Genomic DNA, 22994 nt, shown 5'->3' with positions numbered 1-22994 from the left:
AGTGGCAAAATATATCTTTGTAAAACTTGTTTTCATAGTTGAAAAGTTAAATCACAATTCTTGTTGTGCAATGGTAAACCCTGATTATTGTAAGAGTGCAAATATATATTTTTTTAATATATATTGCACTTATACATTCTGTTTATCTTGAAAATACTTAAATAATATGTGCTATATGTTCTAAAATGGCCCTCTACTGTAAACTGACACTCTGGCTCTGAGAGAAAAGCCAGTTTGTAAAAAAAAGTCTTGGTTTTGCTTGGTTAATAAATAATCAAACTCATTCAATGGCACAGCATCCTCTTTCACATAATCTCATAAACTTGATTTAATTAGTAAGTGCTGAATAATCGCATTGTATCGTGATATGGGTGTGAATCGTATCGTGTTGCATCGCAATATGTCACAAATGTATCGCTAATATATCGGATCGTATTCTTTGTATAGAGGTGCGTATCGGATCGGCATTATAGCTTAGATGCCCAACCCTAATATATATATATATATATATATATATATATATATATATATATATATATATATATATATATATATAATTTTTTTTAAAGTCTTTTCTAAAAATAAAAAGTAAGGCTGTTTCTTTAAAAAAATACATTTATTGATGTAAAATGTAGGCAAAAAAAAAGCAATAAAATTAAAAATAACTTTTCAATAAGAATGATTTACATCTTGAGTAACCAAAGAACACAGTTTTTGGGGAACATAAAAGTTTGGAAATAAGATTAATGAAATTGGAAGTCAAACCAAAAAAACTTCACAGTAAGTGCACTCTCAAAATAAACGATTTAGTGTTTCATCATATTGAGTACAAAAAGAGTATTCAGGGAAAATATTGTTATTAAATTTAGCTAGTTTGGTATTTATTGCGTAGCAATTATGAATGATTTTGATTGAGACTTCCAACAGCTTTATTAGAAAGGGGAGCCTAACTAACATTTCTTTGCCCAAATAACACGTCACTAACATCATAGCCTACCAAAATATAGAGACACCGGCTAGAAAAGATAAGTCTTCCTCGTGTATATTACTAATCGTGCAATCATAGTCAACATCCATGAATTCAGGTGAAGCTACTTTATAGTGGTAAATGTAGTGAAGTATTTTAAAATGCTCTTCTTTGTTACACGTTTGACGTCAGCAATCAATCAGGAAGAAAGTGAAGGACGGATTCCCGCCGAACAAAGATGAGTGAGTATTTTGTTTGTTTACTTGATAACATTTCAAAAGAAAGTCTAAACGCCTTTTGTAGTGTTGATAAATATCCACATCGCTGACATCTACATTTTGAGATTCAATTTAGTTAAGCTCTTGATGAATCAAACCAAACTTAACGAATTTCTAAATGTTTGGAACTAAATTAGCTTCGTGAATTGAATCACTCAAATCACCTCAAGCTGGCGTTTCCTGCTCGTCTAAGTCTGTCATTTTTTTTAAAGCGACACCTTTTTATTTTTTATTTTTCAAAGCAATTGTAAATGTCTTCGTGTAAGTGTAATCTTCACAGCTAAATATAATCGACAACCCTACCGTATTTCCATTAAACATGATCAAGGTTTTGTAAAATACTAATTGTTAATGTGACTATCTATTTTGTTTTATTAGGTCAGTTGAAAGTAATACAATTCGTCACCTTGGAATTCAAAGGTTCTATCTGCGTTCTAAATGATTTTGAGATAATGAGCTTCAAAGTTTTTGCATTCCATAAAGCAAACAATATACGTGTAACAGTTCTCTTTCATACATTAACATGACAGAGACCCTAAATGTACTCTAAGTTTAATTTATAAAAATTCTTTTACATTTGCAAATTGATAAAAAAAAAAAAAAAAAACAGTAAATGCAGATGGAAGCATCTGGCAGATCATTGAAGCATCACTTTTTAAGAAATACAATAAAAAAACTGGTGTTGTAACAATATGTTTATGCTTGAGAAAGTAAAATGTTTGCTTTCTATAACATTCATTTATTTAATGTTTTAGGGAGAATGTTTTTTCTTGTTCAAATTAAACATACAAGAATCAGAATCAGAATTTTTTTGTCATTGTACAAAATTTAATGAAAATAATAATTAATTATAAAAGGAGTAACAATACAATACTAAAAGTGTTTATGATGTGGGTATAAAGTGTTTTAGCAGCTTTAAAATTTAAAAGTGAATAAAATGTGGGCCAGAAAGGCATTTAATTTAATGTCCATTCAGATAAAGTGGCAAGTGCATTTCCTAGCAGCAAGGCTGTGCTAAATATTTTGTCCAGTGCAGATGTTAATTTTATCTAATTAATATGTTTGTATTTATTACAGTTTATGCACTATATGAATGATATTTATTGAACTATATGCCTCATGAATTAAATAAAGTATTGGCCCTTCAAGGCTTAATATTAAATTTAATTTAAGACTTTAAAAGAAAACAGACAATGAGCAAATGAGTTTACTAAACACTGAAAAATGTTTCATTTATTCAATAATTCATTCATTCATTTTCTTTTTGGCTTAGTCTATTTAATAATCAAGGGTCGCCACAGCGGAATGATCCACCAACTTATTTGTTGCAGTACGTTTTTACGCAGCGGATGCCCTTCCAGCCGCAACCCGTCTCTGGGAAACATCCACACATGCTCATTCACACACACACTCATACACTACGGACAATTTAGCCTACCCAATTCACCTGTACCGCATGTCTTTGGACTTTGGGGGAAACCGGAGCACCCAGGGGAAACCCACGCGAAGGCAGGGAGAACATGCAAACTCCACACAGAAACGGCAACTGACCCAGCCGAGGCTCGAACCAGCGACCTTCTTGCTGTTAGGCGACAGCACTACCTACTGCGCCACTGCGTCGCCAAATATTTTACATTTAATATAGAATTTTTTTTAATATTCATTTATTTTTTAACAATATAACATTTTACATTTCATCTCAACGTCAAAAAAGGCTTCTAAATCATCATCTAAAATCATTTATTTTATAATTCTTTGTAATTTTCATTATGATTATGCCAGTCACAATGCTTCATGGGATTGTAGTTCTATACCCTAACTGAAACTGTTAAGTACACAGTAATTTAGTTTGCCATTTTTGCTGAATTTCGAAATTTATATTGTTGATTCACCTCTTAGCTGGATGCTTTGGTTAGTGGCTTAATACCAACACAATCTTAGTCCAATGGCTGATAGACATCATGATGCTGAGCCGGCATTAGCTACTAAACTGACAAAATCCTCTGCCCCGCCCCTTTTCGCAGCAGCAACCCGCTTGCGAAAAATACACACGGCCCCATTTACACTAATGCCATTTTCGAACAAAAACGATCCACGTAAACACTTCAATTTTACCTAGCATTTCTTAAAAGATCTTCTTCTATATTGCTGAAAATGCACATCACGTGACCACAGGCATGCTCTGCAGCATTTGCGGATGTCTGAGCTCCAGGCAGTCTCGTGCTTTGAGTACAAAACCTCAGAGAGCAGTGTACGTCAGACAGTTTATCAAGGATGTTTCCGCTGGATCGCACCTCACTAAAGTTGTTAAACGTAATATTTAATTGATCTTGTCTCTATCTAACGACTCTTCGGTCTTTTGAATCTGTCAGGTAACGTGTCACTGCATCAGTTCGCTGCTTTCATGCTTGTGCCTAGTAATTTTTAGCAAAAACCTCAGATACTCTTGGTTGGTTCTTGTTGGTTGTGCATCTTTTTTGCAAACAAGTCTGTCGACGCCATTAAAACAACACAGATCACTCTGCCTATTCATGCCAGAGGCCCGCAGAAAAAAGGGATTGACAGGTGGTAATTTGCGTGTAACTTGTCTTTATATAATTTTGATTTGGTTATGGGTAAATCAAAGACCATGCGGGTCAGGTTGTTGATACAGTAGGCTACAAATAATCAATTGGTTTATTATTTATTTAAATATACATCAATAATTAATTTTACGACGATGATGCCATCATCCATCGCAATGTTTCACATTCGACATTGGCGGATGCCAAATTGGTCAACATCGCCCAACCCTACTCGCGTCAATTCGTAACTTTTTGATTAAGTGGCTACTTCATATGAAGTCATATGATCTCATTCGTAGAATTAAGTTGTCAATGATGGTTGTGTTTACAGGCGAGGTTGGGTGCCACATCTCCTTTTTAAGATTGTACATTTTTGTACGATTGAACTAATACGAATTTGTGTGAAATAGCCACTAAACTGACAAAATATAAAATACTTACGTTTCCTTGTGAGATCAGGCTGCTTAATACAGGTTCTGTGAAGTGCTTTGAAATGTGCATTTTTGTTGTGAATGTACCAAAGCTAAATGTAACGTTTGCTCAATTTCTATATTTTTCCATATACAAAATTCTGTAATAGTTGCATAAGAGCAATTTCATGCACATGTCAACCTTGCCATGGGAAATTATTAAATTATAACCAAAATAACAGAAACCTTTCTAAGTTTTATGTGTAGGCTTGTATTTTACAGTACTCTAAATATACACAAAAATGTCTCTGTCTAGGGCTGCATGATATTGGAAAAATCTAATATTGCGATATTTTGTAATTCTGCAGTATATATTGCAATATAATGCAAAATGGATATTTTTTAGATAGATTCTGTAGTCGAAATGCATCAACATAATATCTAATAAACGATCTACTAGCATAGATAGATGCAATAGAGAAAAATGTAAACAATTGAAATAAACAGTGTTTCAATGTTTTCCAAGTCTACTATTATTCAGGTATGGTAATAATAAAAATAAAAATGAATCATTAAAATTTACAAACAGTACAGTTTCTTATTTCCAGATGCTTTTAGAATTATTATACGGTCACAGGCCTCGAAAGAACATGCAAATGATAAGTTATAATTATAGCTGGGCATAGATTATTTTTTAAAATCTAAATTAATTCTGAGATTAATATAATTAAAATGGCTTATTTGAATTCTGCCGAAGGCATTCTGTAAAGAAACTTGAAATAATGTGTTACTTTGTTTATGATTTTGAATTTATTTATTTTTTTATGTTGTGTTGTATTTTGTATATGGATTGATTTGTTGAATGAACTAAGTTGTTTGGGGACTTTAATTATGACGTCAAAATTGCGGAGCTTACCGGATGTATAAATTGCGTGTAGTAATAAATAAAAACAAGTACTTGATAACAAGTAGTATGGAACGCTAGGTGAAACGCAGTCAAAGGGGCACAGGTATACGGTTGCTTCACGGATTCCTCCTTTATGAGTTATAGCTCCTGGTTTGAGGGAAAAATAAGGTAATTTGGTTTATTTGTTTAATGTTTAATTGTTGATGTTGGCTTAGTGTTAATTTTTGGGATTTATTTGTGTTGTTTGTTTATTTTCTCTCTAGTTCTTACGGTGATTCATGATTGAATAATGCAAACAAATTCTATGAAGTGTGACCAATAAATGAATCGTGAACATCAGTGGAAGACTTAGTCATCTTTTAACCAGGACGCTACACATTCAGAATATGTGTGCTACCCAAATAATAAGTGTTTGAGAACGGGTTTTTCAAGCCAGGTGGCGCATTTGACCTGGGGCTTATCTCCTGTTTCCAAAATGCATCACAAACTGCTTGAGAAACTGTTCTACTATGATAATTGGTCATGAAAATAAATGATGTTCTGTAAGATGTACTTGTGTTTACTAACTGTTTATTGAGTTAAACATGAATGTTAAACTGTAGGCCTACATAAACTCCAAACAGCGATTTTTTTTTTTTTTTTTTTTTTTTTTTTTTTTTTTTTTTTTTTTTTGATCACCTTAATCCAATTAAAGTCAGAACTGAACTAAACCGAATTGGAATTTAGATATGTGGAGTATGCAGATATTAGTGGCATTATTGAAGTAAACACTGCAATCAGTAAACATCGTCATGTAGGACTTTTTGCTATATTTTTCTACATGATCCACACAACCGGCTGAAAGTAAAGGACCACACACACACACATTGCAAAATGCGGAAGTTTTTTATTTCCATTTGGCATGTGTTATTAAATTCCAAAACACTCTCACCAGTCCTTGCTCCTTATTTGCATCTAATATCCCAGTTTTTCACAGGGGCATGAATGAAATGTTCATGGGTTAAAGTGAAACTGCCGAACTGCAGTTAAAGTCACGCAAAATTACAGGAAACTCTTACATGAAAGCACTTCACGTAAGCACCTTTAATTAATAATAATTATATTAATAATATAATAAATAATATTATTGTCTATTAAGGCAAATAACTAGACTACAGATGTCCATGTAAACATAGTCTCCGTTTACTTCGAAGTAAGTGAAAGATCCAGAAGGACATCCTGCTAATTTGATTCAGAATAGCACTTTTTTGACGAATCACTGGTCAGGTATACATCCGCGCTGAAATATCAAGGTGAAAGTCATCATAGCTTGCATAGAATAGATCCAGCTCCCAACCCAACTTTGAGAATAGATAACGGCGATTGATTTTAAATTTTTTTTTCGTGCGATAAGATTCTCGCGTTAACTCAGCACGTTAACGCCAATAACGGCCCACCACTAGTTATAATACAAATTTAACTTTGCATATCCTGCGATGTGACTATTGCGAATGATCAGTCTGTGATATCGATGCTAAAATGATATATTATGCAGCTCTATCTCTGTCAATGTTTTCAAACAATTATATTTAATTTACCAAAGTGACACAAGTTGCAATTTCACGTCTGTCACATCCATAACATTGAGATGTGTCACATCCATAATGAAGCTTTTTCCTCACATATGCAAAAAAGTTAAGTAAAATTAGTTATTTTTTTCTATAAAGTGCCAACTCTTATCCTTTTGATTATCATTGTTTCTTTTGGGTTGTGCAGTTTAACTTAACTTAACATTTAACTTTTGGTTACATCTGTAACGCAAGTTTATTTTTCTCATTTAACATATAAAATATGTTTACAGTTTGTAATTTTTGATATATTAGTTGTTTTGGAAACTATAAACAGATATTTCAATTTAATATTAACATTTACTTTCTCTTTGTATTTATGTTTCGTGTTTTTACTGCAAATGTCACTCCCATAAGGCTGGAATTGCTCATGACACTACAATTAATGAAGTACTTGTCTTTGACTCACATGACCGCACACGCATACTCAGGCATATTTAGTTTAAGGTTGTGAGCTGATGGCCTGTGATTAGCATCTGCATTCATATCATTAAGACACAGATGACAGGGTACATTGTCCTTCTCTACTGCTCTCACAGTGTAAATGCTCTTTCCTATCTGCTGTCCTGTGTTTCTACAGCTCTGATGTGAGTATAGCTCTATATGCCAACTGTTGGCCGCAATGCTGTGAAACCTGTTGCTAAGGAAAGAGTGAATGCATGCATGAACACTGAATGTCATCAAGATTTATTGAACGAGGGATTTTTAGTCTAAGAGATGAGATGTTTTCTGGAACCCGTTAAGAGTTGAGTTAAAGGCAATGGGCATTCTCTGTGTTTTTACAACTGGCTCAGTCATGTGTGAATGTCTGCTAGATTGCTTTTGGTGCGAGTCTGCTGGATTCTGGGCTCTTAGAAAATGCAAAAAGATAGGGCAGTGGATAAATAGTACAACAGCTACTTCATTATTAAGAACACACTTTTGGTAATGAGCTGTGACCCGGAGCTCAAGTCAACAGAAACGTGTGTAACGAGATGTGTTTTTGAGTGGAAGAGTTTGTAAATGTTGTTGAAAAACTCCCTCTTTTGCTTACAGGGCTTCATTTATTTGCTCAAAATACAGTATTATTGTAAAATATTAATGGGAATATGGAAGGAATATTAATAAAATGGGTAAAATGTAGGAATGCAGCGATACCATTTTATTTGGAACTGATCCGATTCTAATACCAAAATTCTGAGTATCGACCGATACAGATCCGATACTGATACGGGGCTGTTTTTTTTTAAACATTTTTTTAGTTAACATAACATATAGTTTTTGGCGATGCAGTGGCGCAGTAGGTGGTGCTGTCGCCTCACAGCAAGAAAGTCGCTGGTTTGAGCCTCGGTTGGGTCACTTGTCGTTTCTGTGTGTAGTTTGCATGTCCTCCCTGCGTTCGCGTGGGTTTCCTCTGTGTGGTTTCCCCCACAGTCCAAAGACATGCTCTATAGGTGAATTGGGTAGGCTAAATTGTCTATAGTGTATGAGTGTGAATGAGTGTGCGTGGATTTTTTTCAGAGATGGGTTGCGGCTGGAAGGGCATCCGCTGCGTAAAAACTTGCTGGATAAGTTGGCGGTTCATTCCGCTGTGGCGACCCCGGATTAATAAAGGGACTAAGCCAAGAGAAAAGGAATGAATGAATGAGTTTCTGGCGACGCAGTGGCGCAGTAGATAGTGCTGTCGCCTTACAGCAAGAAGTTCGCTGGTTCGAGCCTCGGCTGGTTCAGTTGGCGTTTCTGTTTGGAGTATGCATGTTCTCCCCGCGTTCGTGTGGGTTTTCTCTGGGTGCTCCAGTTTCCCCCACAGTACAGGTGAATTGGGTTGTCTAAAATGTCCGTAGAGGATGTGTGTGAATGAGTGTGTATGGATGTTTCCCAGGGTTGCAGCTGGAAGGGTATCCGCTGCGTAAAACATATGCTGGATAAGTTGGCGGTTTATTCCGCTGTGGCGACCCCAGATTAATAAAGGGACTAAGCCAAAGGAAAATGAAGGAATGATTAGCATTTATAATAATAATAATAATAATAATAATAATAATAATCATCATCATCTTCATCATCATCATCATAATAATAACAATAATAATAATAATAATAATAATAATAAAATTAACAAGTTAAAATTAAAATTAACAATTAAGTCAACCAGTCTAGCTAAATCAAAACTTTAAACGTTATTCCTATTACTAATGTAATTAATAAAATACATCTAATAATATAAAATATTATTTTTAATGCTACTATACATCAGATTTTCCAGTACTTTCCGACCAAAACCTGAATTGTTAGCCGCTTAGTTTACACATAAATGTTTTTTTTTTTTTTTCCAGCACTGTGTCTAGTAGCCAATCAGAGACGTTGGATGAGTCACCGCTGAAACACGAATACACGAGTGGAATGATGTAAGTAAAAATATTAATTTCGAAGTCTGTTATTATTGGACGACATTTGTTTCTGTTGACAGATTTTGACGTGCTGTTTTACCAAACATTTATACTGTAGGCTGTAGTTTTTTTTTGTTATAAAATCACAGCCTTCTCTGTAATTGTTTAGTTTTTATTTAATTTTCCTCCTTATAATTCAGTAGCCTACATAAGATTTCGTAATCTTATTGAGGAAGTATAATTGATTAAACTGGTTAAAACTTGTCAACAATTATGACACTTTTACCATGGTACTTAAAATAGCCTTCATGAAGGTGAAGTTAGTTAATTTTTGAGACACATTATTCTCAGAAGTGAACTTGTTTGAGTGTGACATTATTAATGGAGATCATTCCTCCTTTTTGTTTATCAGTCATCCTGAAAGCACTGTACCAGTAACACATTTAAAAATGCAGATCTATAATTGCATTTCAACATGTGAAAGTCTTCTAGCTTTGAATTTTCCCATTTACCCAGCGGACCAGAAACTTGAAATAGGATGTGGAGAAACAATATTGATCAGAATCGTTACACTGATAATATCATAATTTCATAAAAGCACCACTGGCCTAAAAGCATTTGAGTGTTTTTTAGAGATAATTAAATGCTGCTGTATTCATGAAGCTTTTAAAGGTGAAGTGTGTCATTTTTATACCATTATCAGTATCAGCCAGAAATGCTGTTTTCATAGCTGTCATTAGTCTTGAAGCATATGGTTTTGCATGCTTTACCATTTTTTAGGGGAATCACCCTAATATGTTGAAGATTGTTAAACAGGAATGTTTTTTTTTCCCCGTTCTCAACATGTTTGACTAAAATCAGTAAGTCTAGCAAATTTAAAATTGTTAAAAAGTAATTAAGAAGATGTAAAAAAAACAAATAAATAGTCAAATTGATTAAATATAAGATATATCTTTGAGGACAGAAATGTAGGATTGTTCATTTAATGCCAGCTTGTCTAGCTTAATCACAAAAATAAAAAAATATTTACATAATAAAATATTATTATTAGTTGTAGCGGTAGAATATTTATATTAGGCATGGGCCGGTATAAGGTATGATATATAAGAGATGAATATATCACGGCTTTTTGTATCCCAATATTGTAATTACTGCTCTTATGTTATTTTTAAATATCTGGGTAAAAAAAATACTTTTTCCACATTGAACACTATATTTTATTTTTAAGAATCATTTGAAATATGTCAATAACTTGTCAGGCTACATAATTAAAGAAAATAATTGTTGACTTCTGCTGTCTTCATCAGATTCAAAAACAGTTTACTTCTGGAGGTAACTTTCTCCTAATAAATTCTCCTAATTAAATCTTTGCGTGTTTAACATGCAAAAAAAAAAAAAAAAAAAAGCGTCCATGTATTATAGAAACGGTATAACAGAAAATCTTTGCGGTTTTTAAACCGCTGTAAACCTTGAAACCAGTTATCATGCCTAATTTATACTGTAATTAATTAAATAATTTTCCATTTAAAACGCATGGAGGTCACGTGACCATCATGAGGAACGCAGCATCTCATTTCTCACAGGACGGGTTTTAAATGGAAAATAATTTAAAAATTACAGCACTCATATAACGATTTATTGTTTTTCCCCTTTTCAAAATTTTTTTATATTATGCTTAAAAACATTATATACGTTGCGCAATTTAAATAAAACTGAAAAAATTTCAGCAAATAAACACCCTTAATGTGTATATTCATTTTATTAAGATGTTTATGGTAATGTTTATATTCACGATCCGTTTCATTTAGGGAAACTCCTGATTTAAATAAATGATATCTCTGAACTTTAATAATGAATCTAAATAAAATGCTGCGCTTCCCACCTGCAGTCGCAATGACTTCTGGGAATTCTAGTGCTCAAGTCTGCCTCGCTGTGTCCTATATCAAGAACCCATCCAGAAAGTTTCAGGCATTCTCTGTTCTTGTGGTCTTGAGTATTGGAACTGAACTTTGGCAGCTGATGATGACGTAACACGAGGACGCAAGACCGCTGAAGAACGCATATTGAGAATATTGAGAATCAGCCCATGTCTCCTTAACCAAGCACACCTGATTCAGATAATTCGCTCATTAGCAGAGACTGAAAGACCTGTAATGGGTGTGACAGATAAAGGAGACATCCAAGTCATGCAGTGATGGTTGTCCTCCAGGAATGTGGTTGAGAAACGCTGCTTTAAATAGTATTTTAAAAGCACCACATCCGAATAACTCGACTCTACATATTAATCTGGCATATAAAAAAACATTTAAACAAGCATGGGGAAAAATTAGACATTCAGCTGTGAAGACATGAATGCTTAATTCCACATAACTTATTTTAGCCAACCGTCCAGCCAAGCTCCATCAATACCTCAACATGTAAACATCCTGCTGTCTGCTGCTGAGTTTGAATTTCATTTACAATGTTCTAAACAGATTTGTTATTTGCTTCAGTGTATTAAACCACAATCCAGTCCGTAATGAGCATAAATCATTTTTTCTTAATACGAGACAGTGAGGTCTACTTGAACGAATTGCAGATCCATAACTCTCCTCAGGGGAGCCGGCCTGAAAACCTGCGCCACGTCGTTTGCTATAACTTTTCACTCGAGTGTGGCCTTTGCAATGAGTGTCCTTGGGGCGGCGGATCTTTCATGAACCTGCATTTATTAAAACTTTCCAGGTCCTATTTGCATAAACAGAAACGGGTTAGTTCAGACTTAATTGAGTTCATGGCGGTGGGTGGCAGGGGTCTGGAGTGTTCCTCTGAATTCCAGTCATGCTCATCTGCTCGACTTATGCGCTTAATCACTGTCATTGAAAGTCAAAGACAAACAGCTCTCCAAACTCCTCTCCTCAGGCCTGAGTGGAGGATCACACTCCTAAAGTTCAACAGCTGTGATGTGCTGCTTATTTTAGACTCTACATGACAAATCTGATGATTCAGTTGTGGGGTTGTGTGTCTTTTTCAATCCGAGATTTGAGAAAATGTCTGTATTTCTAAAACAGCACCAAAATAGTTGTGAGGCTTGGTATGAGAAAAGTTTATCCTTTGATTAAAAATCTGTGCTCAATTTAATGAAAACAATATTATTGGGGGATTCAGTAGTATCCATTTGCCATGACATCATTTTTAATATGCTTCTGCAATTTCTCAACATTTATTCCTGGAATAGTCAGACGTCTTTTGTAAAGTTTTCTTCAGCACAAGATTCTCATTAGGGTTAAGGTCTGGACTCTGTGGTGGCCAATCCATGTCTAAAAATTATTTAAGAAAGAAAATCGATTGATGGAATAACCTGGTCATTCAGTATATTCAGTCAGTTCGGTACGGTATGGGTCACCTTTACAGGCTTGTGTCTCCACTGGCAAATGGTACCAGTGGAACCTTTTTGATAGGCATGGTGTACAACAGAAAGTTCTCGCACGAGGAAATGTCAAACTATACGAGTCTTTCACTTATTATATACAAAACAGATGCTTTACACACATAAATAGGCCTATTTTTTTCTTACTTTGTTTTTTATTGTATTTTTATTGTTTTACTGTGTTTTGTTGTTTTTAATTTCTTGTAAGCCCTTTGGGTTTTAGAAAAGCTTGATGTAAATAAAATGTATTATTATTATTATTATTATTATTACTTGTGTTTACATGTTAATAACTATTTGTCTATAACCATGATTTGACTATAGCTGCAGATCATTAGCTATGTTTCCATCCACCTATTTTATGCGCATTAAAAAACCAGTTGATGGAAACGCCATGATGCGCATAAATTTTGAAAATGCGCATAAACTTATGTGCCTAACTGGGTAGGATAAACTTTTTATTCGATAAGAAAAGATACTCATAAACTGCGATGGAAACACTTTTACCGCACAAACTCCAGCATGCGCATTAAAAAAGGTCATGTGATTTTGTTAAAAGAGATCATGTGATGCTTAAATTGTGTGTGAATGGATAAAACGTCAGGCTGAGCACATTATAAAACATCCGAAATGTTGTTTTGGTCATTATAAAACGCCTTACCATTTCAGTATTAATGTTATTATATTATTAATGACCTCCAGAATCAAGAGCGTCTGTGCTCCGCGTCTGACACCTTCAAACGCCACTGCGCGCTCACTGCTTGTCAGGATTGTCTTCTGAGGCGCATTCATTTAAAAAAAGATTGATGTAGCTTCTCCTACTGCAGCAAATGCAGTTTTTACTGGTGATATTTGGCGCTAGTTAATCAGGAAGTGACGATTTTGTTCGCTTTGACTCGTTGGATGGAAACGATGCTTCATTCGCATAACTTTTATGCGATAATCCAGCTTTGCGCATAAAGTTTATTCGCATTTTTGGATGGAAACATAGCTAATGATAATGCGAAATAGCCTACTGTAATGTCTGCAATTATAGTAAAAAAAAAACATATATAAACACATACAGAGCCATACAGTCTAAAGTGTTACCAATTAAGATCCCAAAACATACATTTAGGCCTTATTTGGTTTCATAAACGATACAAAACACATACAGTTAGTACAAACCTCTCAGTTGTATTCTTCACTAACACATGTAGCGTTAAAATCTTATTAAACAGTAACTGTGTCATTCTGATTTGATAATGGTTCAAAAGGCGATGATGATAATTAATAATGCAGTTTGTTCATGATTTAGGTTGCTGAAAGATGGTACGGTTTGCTTTTTGGTACCTTTTGACAGTGGAAACGGACATAAAAGTGTACCGTACCACTCAGTGGAAACGGGCCATAAGGCAACATGACTGTTTAGTCCCAATCTCTTGACTTCCCTTCACATTGTGCATGTGGAAATGTTCTTTCCTTCACTATTAAACAGCCTTGAGTTCCACTGTTGATATTTATAAATTGATTTCTCCAATCAATCTCATTAATTCAAGATTTTTCACACAAAATTAATGGTTCCCCAATATTCTTTCAGTTTTTAATAATGTGTTGGACAGTTCTTAACCTAATTTTATTAATTTCAGCAATCACTTTAGATGCTTGATGCATGCCAAAAAATTGACTCTTCTTAAAATCGGTTGCATGATCACAAGATGTTACACTCTAAAGAACGTTGAGTTATTTATTTAACCCAATTGTTTGAGTTAAACATATTTAATGCTTTTTTGGGTTAATTTGAACCTTTATTCAGTTATTTATTAATAACTAAACTAGTTGAGTTAAATATTTGGTGCTTTGTTGGGTTATTTTTAACCTTTATTTGGTTATTTTTATAATAACTCAACCAGTTGGGTTAAAAATTAGAATTTCAACAGTCAAGGGATTTAACTGACACAAAACAGCTGTATTAATATGCGTGTGTAATGTTGTTTTTGCGTCAAAAAGTTTATATAAGCTATTATGCTATAATATTGTTATTTTTTTTATCAAATTACCTCTCCATGTCATGTTTTTTATATTCGTTTCACCATCCAAGACCATCTTTTAGAAGCGTTTGGATGTGCTTAAAATGTATTGTACATTGTGAACACTGAGTGAAGCCTGCTGCAGCTGCTGGACAGTCTCTACAGCACACACAGCTCCATATTCTGCTCAATCAACACATGATTTTCTGCTTGCACAGTTTATAACTGTCTGTTCTTTGTTCTGTTTCTTCATTGTTTGTGATTTTTTATTTATTTTAACAAGTGTCTGGAACTAAAATGTAATGGAGAAAAAGCTATTTTTAATATTTCTATAATATTTTTAATATTTCTTACTATATGCTTTTTTTATTTACACAGTCATAATTATAACATTAATTGTAGTACTAGTAATAGTAGCAATAGTGATACCAGAATGGAAAAAAATTGCATTTAATCAAAATAACCCAATGCATTGGATAAAAAACCCATAGTTGGGAAGGTGCTATAATGTAATAACCTATAGTTGGGTTATATGTTGGGGTATTTTTAACCCAACAATTTTAAGAGCATGAGAAGATAAGTTCTTACCAACTGAAACAGTCATCCGTGCAATAATTATCAAATAGAAGTTCTCACCTTTATTTCTTCTAAATCTAGTTAAGAAGGTGATATTTTTAGACGGACAATCTACATTATATTTGACTTTCCATGGGTAATGTTCATTTATAATCATGTGCTGTTTAAAGTATTAAGAATAGCAAAATTTTCTTAGTTTGATGATATTAAATCCCTAAAGGCCAAGAGTCTGAATTTTTTGCAGGTTTCATCTCTCATAAAAGAAAATTCATATCGGTTTCAATTTTTGCATCTGTAAATATTGTTTCGAGAGGTGCTTGGACTATTCAGAGCAACCATAAAGTGAAAGCCAAAGTCCAGAATGATGTCACTCAATGCAAACAGCACAAAGAAATTTTATAATATGAAGACAGAATGTGACATGGTTGAGAACTACTGCTGTAGACTACTGCATGCTGGTTTCAATGCCTGGCTCACACCTTTTCCATGCTGCTTTTATAGGCCTGTGCCATCCCTGCTGAACAATCCAGCTTAAACCAGCCTAGGCTGGTTGGCTGGTTTTAGCTGGTTGACCAGCCTGGTTTTAGAGGGGTTTTGGCCATTTCCAGGCTCGTTTTGAGCCATTTCCAGCCTGGTCTTAGCTGCTCAGGCTGGAAAATAATCAGCTAAATCCAGCTAAAACCAGCTTGACCAGCCTGGTTTAAGCTGGACATAGCTGGTTTTGGCGGGGCTACCAGCCTGGCTTGGCTGGTCAAGCTGGTCTTATCTGGTCATCTCCCAGCCTGACCAGTTAAGACCAGGCTGGAAATGGCTGGAAACCCCTCTAAAACCAGGCTGGTCAACCAGCTAAAACTAGCCTAGGCTGGTTTAAGCTGTTTTTTTCAGAAGGGCTACCTTTGACTGCCAGTCTTTGTTTATTATTAATTCGTTCACAGAATATGTGCAGCAAAGTATCAAAATGCAACCAATATCCTGAAATAAACTTTGAATTTCGGGATAATCCCATGCATAAGGAGGTCAACTGTCTTTTGTCTCTATGCAGTGAATTGAATTGACACAATATTTATGCTTTCTTTTTCTTTTTTGAAGAATATAAAGGACAAACGGCTTTAATTGGCTTTGAATTGTTTTGCAACAGATGAATTAATTTGCATAGTACTCCATGTACATATTTTTCAAATGCAAATATGAAAAAACACATGAAAATGTTGGACTTCAGTGTGCAAAGACCTCAATATTGCATGGTAATACTGTTAAAACAGCACAGTCGTGCCATATCCACTTACCATTCGTAATCCAAAGATGATGTTTGTTACCCCCAAGAAATACAAACCCTGTCTTCGCTGAATATTGCAATTAAATGTCTTCAGTTAAGCAATTTCTTTTTGATAAGCTCTTTAAGCTGCGTTGAGTGCTGCAGTGTGTGTTGTATTGAGTGGGCTCCGATACTATTTCAGTCACTTTTTTCAGCTGTATGAAATCATTTCCTCCACCGCCAGTGAAATGACTCATTTACTAACTCTCTCATTACTACCAAACTCAATTTCTCTGCTTCCCACTGGCAACAAAAAAGCTTTCACTTTTCTTCCCATTAAATCAGGGAATTCAGGTTATTTCTATTATGAGGCTGAGAAGATGTATTGTATGTCGATATTTGTTTAGAGGAGAATTGCCCCGCGTCACTGGGTGAAATGATCCCTGCTTTGAACAGCTCAATTCTACTTTGTGTGAGCGCACCGTGAGGAGTTGAACATTCCTCGTCTGATAAGTGTTAAAGGGAACCCCGGGTATTAAGATGCATTCATTCATTTTCTTTTGGCTTAGATCTTTTATTCTTCAAGGGTCGCCACAGCGGAGTGAACCACCAACTCATCCAACATTTGTTTTTCACACATCGGGGCCCGGTTTTTCAAAAGTAATCCACTGGAATTTTGGATAAGGGATTGGATCAAATCTTGAAAATGGGTTTTTCAAAAGAAAAAACGGATTACCTAATCGGATTAGATCACGTAATCTAATCTTGGTTTTGATCCGGATCAAACCCTTACTTTGGGTTTTTCAGACCTATTTTGTAGGATTTGGATCACTTTGATCCAAAAAACATGGATTAAACTGACCTCATCAGAAGGGTGGATTTAGTGTGTATTTTATGCCCGAAAACTTAAAAAATGTATTAAATAATTTTTATTTTGGATCTTACGAGATATACTATTTATTCATAAAGTTTTAATTTTATTTGTTTATCTGTCAGGCTATAGTGATTATTGGCTTTAACATTTTCAGCCTTTCAGTATAGGCCTACAGCAAAGTAGAAATAGCTTGGCCTCATAAAACAATTCCCCAAACAGCTGTCAATATTGACCAAAAACAATATATTTTATTCTGTCAATAATTGATATATATATATATATATATATATATATATATATATATATATATATATATATATATATATATATATATATATATATATATATATATATATATATATCACAATGGAAAATATTTTTGTTTTTTGAATATTTATTAGTGATGCATGCAATGATTACAGAATAACCCAAAAAAATGCAAAGAATGGCAATCACTGATTTTTTAAATCACCTTCAACAATTGCAAAAAGATACTGAAAGAGCAGAAGCGCAGCTTTATCTGGTAGAGGAACAACTGACTCTGACCAAACTGCAGCAAACCAAGGCCAGACTTGAGATTCGCCTCCTAAAGGCTTTGCTCAGCAAGCTGCTCTCTCCACATCAGATGAGGAAGTCTGAACTTATTGTGGAGTTTTTGACATTAAGTCTTTTTTTATTTACATCTATATTTGAAACTTATTATAAATATCCTCAATGTACAGTGTTTGTGTTGTAGGTCTCAGATGAGCGGACTGCTGGAAGAGGATGGGGTGGGGTTTTTATTGTTTTTATTATTATTATTTTTTTAAATGTGTGTGTGTTTTCATTTCAAATAAAAATAAAGTTATATTGAGCCCACACTGGCTATTCTACTTGTTGCTCTTTACATAGGCCTATCTATCCATCTACAATGTGATTGAGCACTGGTAATCCAGATTTAGTGATCCTGAAAAGTTCCTATCCGGATCAGATTGATCCAATCCAATGTTGCTTTGAAAAACTGGCTCAAAAAGTAAGCTGGATTACGTGATCACGGATCGCAAAAACAGGATTACTAAATCCGGATCAATTTTATCCAGATTAAACCTTTTAAAAAACCGGGCCCGGATGCCCTTCCAGCTGCAACCCAGTACTGGAAAACTTCCATACACACTCATTCACGCACATACACTACGCCCAATATAGTTTATCCAATTCACCTACTGTGGGGAAAATCAGAGCACCTGGAAGAAACCCAGGCCACATGGAATCTTAGACATGCAGGCGCTGACACTTGCACTCAGATTGAGTTAGTGACGTCACTGGGTAGAGTTAGGGATGGGGTTAGATGTATATATTAAAAGCATTCCATGCAGTCTCAATTTGCATGTGAAGCTTGCAGCACACCCTTTTGAATTTTATAGTAGTTAGTCCATGAAATCAACACAGGCTCATTGTTAATACGTACCCTGTATACATTTCTGGAGAGCATGAATTATGTAGCCAGAGGTACATATGGATGCATTTCTTCTTTCAAGCAAAAGCTACGGGGCGGTATGACGCCGCCCATGTCTTTTGTTTCGTTTTTGCGATTCCAGCTGACTGCTTACCTCTCTATGGACAGCTTTTCCCCTGTTACCAGTTTGCCCAGTAGCTCGCCATGTACAGTAGGTTGGTGGACTTGAGACGCAGAGCAGAGTTGACCTCAATGATGGGGTTCGAGTCCAGAACAGTTTCAGAAAGCGTGTAAAACAAAAGGCAAAAAATTTCTGGAAGTATTTTAAAGTCACTAAATTGGCAACTTTGCATGTCATGATCATCTGTTTAGGTGTCTAATAATACAAACTAAACTTTTTTTAGTTGCAAGTAGTAATTACATCGTTGTTTGCATCCTTGCTACAACGTATACCGTTACCGCTAGAAACTATACATGTAATGCATCAATTTTGACATATAAAAACAATTGCAGGTTGTGGCTCACAATGCACAGCTTCTGCTATTATGGTTGGAGTTTTTAGCTGAATCCAGCACTGAACTGGGAGATATTCTGGAAGCTGTCTTTTGTCAAATGCTAACCATATATTTTTATAATTCTCTGGAACATAATTAAAATTAAACTGTAAGCACTTCTCTTTTCAAGTCATGTCTTTTAGAAGCCCAAATACAGAAACAGAAGAAGCTCTGTGGAAATTTAGGTGTATCTAATATTACAAACTAAACTTTTTTTAGTTGCAAGTAGTTTTGCCTAACAAGTGAACTTGTGGCCACTTCAGCAGTGTGAGCGGAGCAGATGCTTTCACGCAGATACAGTCACGCTTGCTGTTTTTACAGTCCCTCATCTACATTCCCCTCAGCCGAGCAGCAGTCAATAGATTTGTCAGCATTAATAATTCCTGGGGACTCATTTCTCGGACTCATTTGTAATGTCTGGCTGGTGACTGCAGTGAATCAATCATGGAACAAAAAACCCCTGTTGCCCAGGCAACTTCTCTGACATCTGTCATATTCTCTGACGCCACGAGTTGCTCTCGACTACAGCTGCTCTTTGAAGCATTCCCATCACGCTAGTCTGACACTGTTACATTAATGAAGCACACGAGCACATTTAATGAGACATAACAATGTTTCATTAAGACCCAATGCTAATGCCACTAACATATGGTTTACATATTTAAAGCACATAAAGTTAGTCGGTGAGATGCAAACATGTAATTTTTCCCATAAACACTCTAATGATTTGGAGGTAATGATCCAGTAGCTCGCCCAGCAGAGGTTCATAGTGTCAAAAATAATATTTGTGTATATAATGAAAATGCTTTCATGTGTATATGGTCTGCTCATCGCTATTTTAAAACTACAAACAGCCCATGAAAGATGTGAGCATTTTTTTTCTGTGCATTGCATGAAAGTTTAAAAATCACTTCAAACCATCCTCAATACTGTGTTTTTTTTAAACTGCAAACTGATTTACTCTCTGAAATCAAGTTAAGCAGTTGGAAAAAATGTTTCATGTTAAATATTCACTGTAGTATTTATTACTCCTGTTTTGGGCTGTGTTTTGGTTGATTAAATGCAGTGGTGGTTCTAAATGGCACGCTGGGCGAACCATCCCATATACAGCCACACCCGCTCCAAAAAAAAAACTAGAACCATATAGAAATTATGTGGTTGACTTCTTATTATTCGATCAGAACACATGTAATTGTCTTAAACAAACAATTCAGACAGCACACAAACAAAGTAAAATGTTAACATGTCACTACATCTGGACCTTTCTTGCCTTTCTTGCTGCAAAATTATTAAGTAATCATCACGTAGCCTATTACAGGGATCCAGGGGGTCATGCCCCCACTACCCAAAAACATACAATTTAATTTATTTATTATACATAAATAAAAATGTTTCTTTTATATATATATATATATATATATATATATATATATATATATATATATATATATATGTATGTATGTATGTATGTATGTATGTATGTATGTATGTATGTATGTATGTATGTATGTATGTATGTATGTATGTATGTATGTATGTATGTATGTATGTATGTATGTATGTATGTATGTATGTATGTATATACACACACACACACACACACACACACACACACACACATATATATATATATATATATATATACTGCAAGAAATATTTATTTGTATTTATTTTTATTACAAACAAATAAAATTATCATTATTATTAATAATATTATTATACAATGATTATTATAACAAACATCATAAATCCTAAATGTAACTGAAGATCATGATATAACTTTAGTTTTTTCAACTTGCAAAACTCGCTGAAAAATCTTGCGTGTGCAAAAGACGGCAGATGTGAATAGCCCCTGACGTCTTTATTCTGGGATTACCTCTCTAATTTAATATACTTGCATCAAGTAAATAATATCTCAAAGCTTTTACTGTCTGGGGCTCGTTATTTTTTTTTTTTTTTTTTGCACTGTCTCCCCGTGCCGCCCCCCAGCAAGATGCCACCCTGAGCGATCACCCATATTGCCCATGCCTAAATCCGCTAGTTGACGAGGAAGAGACATTTCCATTTACACCTGGCCATTTTCATCTCTTTTTATTTATTTTTGTGAACAAACAGTGGATAGTGAATCTAACCCAAACAGTACATGACAACCTGCTGTGACAAAGTATTCTGGTTGAACTAGTTCAGCGGTATCTAAATTTTGATACCGTCAAACCTTCTCCCTATTTTACCCCGGTATGCTGTATTACCGTGCATAATAAAAAAAATATGACGTAAGGCTCAGACAGCGTCACCAAACTGTTGGCTCGTGCCTAAACCATTAAGAAACTGAATACCGTATATGCAACCTTAGGTTCGCGGTCACCTGTTTGTCTTGTTTGTATTCTCCTGCACGGGACACTCTCTCTCTCTCTCTCTCTCTCTCTCTCTCTCTTATTCACACACACACACACACACACACATAGAGAGAGCATTGTTTATGTGCTCGCTCGCTTTTAATCTAGACCAGAGTTACAGACCGCTCCTGAGCTTTATTCGGAAATTTATTCCCACACCGCAAGAAATCTGGTCGGCTCCCGCATTACAACAGCGGGAATGCAGACTAGATCTGTAATCGGGCCATAAAAATTGGGCCCAATAGGCCCGAGCTCAACAGGTACATTTTAATTCACAGCTTATTAAAGGCCAAACCCGTTTACAGCCCAGCATTATTCAAATGTGCACAGGCACACGGCTCTTTTGCCTTTTTTTTCCAAGAATGAGTCATTTATATGTTTTAACATAATTTATTCGTACAAACATAGGCTATAGGCCACTTGGAAGTTGAAACAAAGAAATAAAATAAGTCCTTTGTAACATCGTAACATCTCAGCACTCTAAATAGGCCTAGGTACATATTAGGCCAACACACTAATAAAAAGAAGTCTTGCTTAACAAATTAAATTTAAATAAATTCTAAATTATGACGGTATTTTGGCAATAACAAAATTAAGATAAAGGCTGTGCAAGATTTGTTTCACCACTTCTCTTCACAATCTGGCCTTAAGGTGATGGTGAAGCTGAATATTAAAAGAATAATGCCAACATTAGCCTGTATACTCTGTCTACATTATGAATATATGGTTTAATTAATATTTATTTATAATTTTAAAATCCTTTACTCACCATGATTAGGCTATGTGTTTTTGTGGAGGAACATTTTTGAATCCACTGTAAATGGCTTAAGCGCAGTCCTGCGCTCAGGATGGTGCATCCAGCAGCACCGAACCTTGCAAGTTTTGGGTAGGATTGTTTGTTCATCCACTACCAGCCAGGAACATCCATTTAATTTTCCATGACAGCAGTTTCAATGTAGCGAGTCTCCTCGTCTTTTTACCTGTCAGCTTGTGGTTAAGCACTTTACCATAATACGCAGTGTATGAGCGACCGCTGAAATACCTTGGCGGCTAGAATGACTGCTCCTTATGAACTAGTGACTGGTTTGACCGCCGTCAAAGTTTGCTCTTTTTAACTTCACCGTCATCATTTGTTTCACCTTTACAGGAATAGATTTTAACGTTGTAACAAACGATTACTTTCTCTCGCTAATCGAAATGCATCACACAACTACTTATTTTCCTACTGCACAAGCAAAGCCAAGCCCGGCCGGACCCGACCCCGTCTAAAAGGATAGAAATCAAACCTGAACCCGTCGGGTCCTGCCGGGTCCCGTCGGGTTCGGGGACAGATCTTTAGCTCTAATGCAGACCTCTAGTTCATATTTACCACGTCTCCCTTCTCATTCAG

At 35.1% G+C, this 22994-nt stretch overlaps 1 long non-coding RNA gene across 1 annotated transcript in view; it reads left to right on the top strand.

Annotated features, from left to right (window-relative positions):
• Positions 1–1151: 1151 nt before the first annotated feature.
• The window catches only part of si:dkey-172h23.1, a 93239-nt gene continuing 71396 nt past the window's right edge, over positions 1152–22994 (top strand). The window contains exons 1-2 of the long non-coding RNA NR_170249.2: positions 1152–1209; positions 9046–9117. This is a non-coding gene — a long non-coding RNA (si:dkey-172h23.1). The remainder of the gene's footprint in view (positions 1210–9045; positions 9118–22994) is intronic.

Source organism: Danio rerio, chromosome 7 (genome assembly GCF_052040795.2).
Source record: "Danio rerio strain M-AB ecotype USA chromosome 7, GRCz13ab, whole genome shotgun sequence".
Taxonomy (NCBI): Eukaryota; Metazoa; Chordata; class Actinopteri; order Cypriniformes; family Danionidae; genus Danio; species Danio rerio.
This window is presented reverse-complemented; position numbering and strand designations above follow the sequence as displayed.